General features: G+C 50.3%; 1 protein-coding gene across 1 annotated transcript in view; it reads left to right on the top strand.

Annotated features, from left to right (window-relative positions):
* The first annotated feature begins 3838 nt into the window (after positions 1-3838).
* TENM1 (teneurin transmembrane protein 1) overlaps positions 3839-6000 on the top strand; it is a 934848-nt gene continuing 932686 nt past the window's right edge. Inside the window, exon 1 of the mRNA XM_081115196.1 lies at positions 3839-4411. The gene's annotated coding sequence lies outside the window, so the exon portion shown is untranslated. The remainder of the gene's footprint in view (positions 4412-6000) is intronic.

Genomic DNA, 6000 nt, shown 5'->3' with positions numbered 1-6000 from the left:
CAATCATTGTAGCCAAAGGGTATGGTGCCATTCATAATTTCTGGTAGCTGATCTCTGGAGGACATTGTTATCAGTTGCAATAGGAAATAATGGTTCACCACCACAAGTACATTTGAAAGTGTGCCTTTGAAAACATCTTCCCATTAGACAAGCAAACAAAAAAAACCCTTAATTTTAGATGGTTCACATTGATTTTCTTTATGTGATTGTTATTGACTTTAATGTTCTAATATTTTACTTACACTCTTACTTAAGAGAGTACTTAGAAACAAGATTGAAATAAGTGATATTTTCCATTATGCATTCTTTGCAGAGAATACAACCTATGGATTAAACGAATATGTTTAAAAATACCATCCTAGGTCAGATCATCTAAATATTGTTTTCTAGAACTCTATTGTTTTAGGTACATGGTAGTGGACACTCAATATATGCTTGTTTGATTATTGAAATGTTCACAAATTCTTTTACATCTCTTAGCTTTTTAAAGTCTCAATTTATTTACAGATTTCCTGTGCTGGCACAGTTCCTGGAACATAGTAGATAATTCAAGATCTTTTCTGGATTGATTTTTTTGTAATTTCACTAATTCTAGGGACAAACATATAAGGGTATACAAGTTCATGTGTGTGGTCTTTGTTAACAAAAAGGCATATCTCTTTTAAAATTCCTAGCAAATTATTTGAGTAATCTAGGCAACTGGGCACCTGTCCTATACAGATCACATGCTCCATCATAATTGGTTATATTTTGGTTTACATTGGCCATTCTGAAACTGGCAATTTAGTGTGCCTTCTTCCTTATATCCACCTTTGAAATACAAATATTGGTCCCATGAGCAAAACGACTTGAGGATTCTTCAATTTTCTGTTGCATAAGTGTGTCTAGGGAATCTCTAAAGTTGAATAAATGCTTTAGGAATCCACCTATAGTATCAGGCTGTGGATCTCCAGAAGCTGTAAACCAGTTCTTCAGAAAAGGAGAAAAGTGACAGAGCCCTTTGTACGTTGGAATTAAAAAGGGAAACAATATTTTTGAAAGAACTAAAGGGAGACAGATGCAGACCAAATGAATTAAGGGCTCCAGGGAGCTGTGGAAGATGAGTGAGGAAAATGAGAGGGAAGAATATGAGAAAAAATATAAAGAGGAGGTGGTAGAGGAGAGAGTTGTTTTTTGTTTTTGTTAATGATTAAACTGACTGCTGAATTGCCAGTCAAGAAACAAGCTGAGTTTCCTTTCATAAAATTCTTAGGCATCAACTGCCCCTTCCTCCCTGTATCTTCAAAAAGAAAAACAAGGAACAAAGAGACAGCAAGTGTGAGAGTGAGATGATCATGGTTTTAAATCCTCTATCTCATTCCTATGGCTGTTATGTTTTGTTCATGTGCCATTCTGCCTGAATTCCCATTTCATTAATGAGGAGCTGTTTCCTTAATCGTTGGTTACAGAATTTCCTTAGACTTCAGTGTTTTCCAGTCACTGGAGAAGTGACTGGCCAGATGTTTCTTTTTCTTCTTTTCAGAATTCTTATGTGGGAATTGAGGATATATCCTGAAAGTATTTTCCCTCCATAGTTTAGGGTTCCGGTAGTTCTTAAAGAGGAATCTTTTATTTGGGATTAAAAGATACACACGTTTTTGTTTTGTTTTGGATAAAGGTAGTGGGTTTTAGTAAGGTTTATTTACATACTGGTGGCAAGACACAGTTTTATAGCCATCCCCTCCCCCATTGCTTTTTCAACAGACCCAAAGAGAAGGTTTTGGAAGCAGTTGCTATCCCCCCCACCAGAGTCCGGTTGTCTTTTGTTTCTTTGTTGCGGTGGGGTGGGGGTAGGAGGTGGGGTGATGGTGAGCGGCAGGAATCCAAAGGATTCCTGCCTGCAGCTGAAGGCGGTGTTGGAAAGGGGTCGATGGGAATAAACGTGATTTGAGAGTGCTTAGCTCGGTACATTTCTAACCTTCAGAGGTGTGATGGGTTTACAGTGCTCCCTCTTTGCAAATACCTGTACCAAAAGCCAGAAAGATGGGAACGCAGGTTTCCGAGATCTCCCCCTGGCGTCACCCTCTTTCGGAAACCAAATCCGGGCCCCCAGCTCTGGAGCAGAGACCATTCAGCCCGGAAGCCGTCCTCGCGCTGCAGCTGCCACCACCCAGCGTGGAGAACAGCTGGAAGCTTTGGTGCGCGCCCATCACAGCCGCAAGCAACTCTTCCCGGTAATTAGCGCCAGCTAAGGCTCCAAATGTGCCTAATTGCAACCCCTAGCGGGCTCTCAGCTCGGCCATAGCCTGACGCTTTCCTGTCCCTGCTCTTGCGGAGAAAAATTTCAAACGTGCGTGCACACACACATACACATGCACACGCGCCCTGCTTTCTTCACTCAAGAAAACCATCAATAAACATCTTTCTCCTAAAGAAGGTGCGACTCTTCGCGCTCTCTTTTCTTTACCTAGAGAGGTTAGCTGTCCCCAAGAACACACACGGGGCTCTTTGCTGCTCTGTGCGCCCTCTACCTGTGTATGGCTTGGGTGGCGCTGAGGGGGAGGGGTGGGGGTGGGGGGCGGTGGGAAGGGGTCTGGGAAGACCCGAGACTCCGATTTCTACAGTTGGTGCAGCTCCCCTGGCTCGGCACTTGGTATCTCCCAAGGTCTGGCTCTCGCCGGGAAGCCGGGAAGGAGAAGGAGATTGTGGGCGTCGCCGCCGCCCTTCCTGGAACCGGAGCCAAACTCCAATGGGGCGCCAACGCCTCATGCTTCAGACTCACATCTGGCCCAGACGTGCAGATGTTGGAGACTGGAGAGTTCCTCCAAGCCTGGCGCTCCAAGTCCTGAGCATGCCCAATAGGACTCCTAAAGCTCCCAGAGCGAGTTTAGGGGCATGAAGATTCCGCCTTTCCGCTTTTTCGTGGAAGCTGAACAGGGTGGAAAGGGAGGGTATCCAGGGCTTGGGGCAGCGTGCTGAGTTCGCCCCGGTACGTGCCCTCGTGCCCGGCTGGGTGAGGGGCAGAGCCGGTTGGGGAGCCCAGGGAACTGGGCGGCCAGGCTAGGCAGGAGCTAGAGCACTGGGCCACCCTCCAGACGGACATTGTAAGTGCTGACTTGACTCGCTGCCAGGAGGCTGCGTGTGGCCGGCCTTGACGCGCTGGGGTCGCACTGTCAGCGGGAGGCAGTCGGCAGTGCTCTCACACACACCTATACAAGAGCTTGCGGGTCACTTAATGCGCTGCAGCCACGGGCTTGGCGGTTCTGGAAGGCGGAGAGAGTGGAAAAGGAGGAACCCCCAACAAATCTCTCTCCCTCGCTTTTTTCTTTTTGCCAAAGTTATACTGGCAAGAGACTTGGCATTCTTTCAGAGTCAGTCCAGAGGTTTTATACATCGAGCAGTGATAGCACTCCTTTGTGTGTGCACGCGCGTTTGTGTATGTCATGACTATGGAACACTGTCCCAGGTTGAGGGGATGACAAACACTCCTCCGGCGCCCGCACCCCATCTAACCCTTGGGGGAAAATAATACAAGCTGGTCATGAGAGTCCCGTGGCCAGGTTCGCATTGTGGTACTAAATCTAAATTTTGTTGATCCATATTCCTTCCTCTGCTCTCATACTCAGCTTTCTCCTTCCCTCTCTCCACCTCCTAACACCCAGATTTTTCTCATTTCGACTTCCCTTCCTCAGCCCGCTACCTGCTCCCTCAGCCCTCCTCCTCCTCTTTCTCCCTCGCCCTATCTCAGCTGCGGCTAAAACCCGGAGTCTTGGGGAAAAGGGAAAAGGGGGGAAAAAAAACCAAAAAAAAAAAAAAAAAAACCCTCGGCTGTGGAGCTGTCAAACCGGGCATGCTCAGTAGACAGGGCAGGTTTTTTGGTCTCGAGTAGCGGAGAAACATTTTTTTGCACCACCGCGACCAGCCTTAGAGCGCGGCGGCGGCGGCCACGGCAACATCAACGCAGCCATCAGCGGTGCAGACGCCCTGCACCCCGGAGCGCTGCAGGCTCCGGCTTTGCCCGGAGTTCACCTCCGAGTGCCCCGGGGGCTGAGCTCACCCCGTCTGCTCGCACACACACGCACACTCTCTCTTGCACGGACACACACGCGTATACACACTCTCGCACACACGTACGACCCCGGGCGCAAACACCCTCTTGGCAGCGGGCGTCCACAGGCGTGGTGGTAGCCAGGTTCGGTCCCTGCCCTCGGCAGCTACCGGCTGAGAGCACCACTGCCCCCGGCCGGAGGAGAGCGATGGGGGGGCGCGAGCGGCAGCTCGAACAGTAATGTGGATTTACAGTCGTTTCCCGCAGGAACCGGCTGAGAAGCCTGAAGTCCCGGGCGCAGGCAGCGTCCGGCAGGGCTGAGCACCTGGCAAGAGGGCGGGGGACCGCACCTGGGGACGACACCGAAACTTGCGCCTGGACTAGGTAGGTGCGTTTCTTTCTCTGACTCGCCCTCCTCCCAACCCAAGGACTCCAGGCGAACTTCGCCCCGAGGCTGCGGGCGGCGGATGGGTCGCTCCCGGCTGTGAGCGGCGAGCTGTGTCTGTTCTGGGAGTCCTGCCGGAGGTGGCAGAACCTCTGCTCCTTCTTCCTTTGGTCCCTGCCGGGCTCGGGGCCACCCGGGGCAGATGGGAGGTCGGCCTCGTTCGCAGTTCAAGGGAGCCCTGGGGGCGCTGCCCTTCAAGGGCTCGCTGGGCTTCTCAGGAGACACTTTTGCTCACCAACTCCTCCGGTTCTGAAAGGGGTGGGTGTCCTCGCCCGGGCTCTTTCGCAGATCCCAGGCGCTCTAACAAGTGGACCTGGACGCGGGGGACAGGGTCCTTGGTCTCAGAAGAGACTAGGGGGCGCCTCTCCTCGGGCATCTCTCCCACCTGGAGCGTCCGCCCCCGGGCTCGGCCACTCCGGTCCTGCTCCTGCCGTTTCTCAGAAGATACCCAGGAGCTAGGACCCACTTTAGTACCTGTTTGCTTCTGAATTTCTCTTCGAATCTCACCCGGGGAGCCCAGGTTCGGGGAGAGGGGAGAACTTCAAGACCTCCTAACCTGCGCCGTCTGGGGCCGCACCGGTAGCGTCCTCCTTATACCCCAATCTTTGTCAAAAGAGGCAGTCATTACGCAGCAGTTGCTGCCCTGGGAACTGTCGGTGTTGGCTTTAAGCAGGCGCTCAGCTGTGCGGGTTTGTGCGTTTTCACATTTCATCCTGAAACGTGGTCCCGGGAATCTAGCAGCGACCAGCGCACCTGCCAAGCGCCCAGTACCCTCTCGGCATGCCTGGGGAAATGTAATCTCACTCTCTTCCACGCCACAACCGGCGGATTGCCAATTCAGTTTCAGGATGCTTTTTCCTAGAGGTGGAGAAGGGGAGATTGTTGGCGTGACTTGGTGAGTGGATGTGTTTGCAGTCAGGAGTGTATTTAAACATTTCACTGAACCTAGTGCAGCTGGTTGTTTACAATTGCGGAGACAGACGATCTCACTCCACTCATAGATGCCGTCTCGAAGTCTATTTCGCCACGGGGAGAGTAGGGGTGGGGACGGGGGCTGGTTTGCTGCTCGAGCTTGCCCTAGGCAGCTTCTGGTTTAGCTGATCTGCATCACTGCTACTGGCGATATGCTAATATGTGGAGAAAAACTCTACATCTCCAATATGAAGCAATTGGATAGGAGACGCCCTGAACTTTCTAGTTTTTCTTTTCTCCCTTGGGATGTTAATCTGGAGGTGTATTTGAGGTGACCCAAAGAAATAGAAAAAGAAGTTTCTGGTTCCATAGAAGGAAAATTAGTAACCATCGGTTTTAGAAACCAAAAGGAAATGAAACACCCCAGTGGACTCTAATAGGAACTGTTAGATTAGCGTTTAATTGATCGCATTTGTGATAAGGGTCATAGACAGCTTCCTTGAATTTTAGACGGTTATTTTATGATTAAAATTAACAAACCAGGTACACTATACCGTGAGAATCAATCTGTACTCTTAACCTGTTCGGGGAAGACATTGCAAATGTCTTCTCTATT

The sequence above is a fragment of the Myotis nattereri genome (assembly GCF_964212035.1).
Source record: "Myotis nattereri genome assembly, chromosome: X".
Lineage (NCBI taxonomy): Eukaryota > Metazoa > Chordata > Mammalia > Chiroptera > Vespertilionidae > Myotis > Myotis nattereri.
The sequence above is the reverse complement of the archived record's forward strand: the minus strand, read 5'-3'. Positions and strand labels throughout refer to the sequence as shown.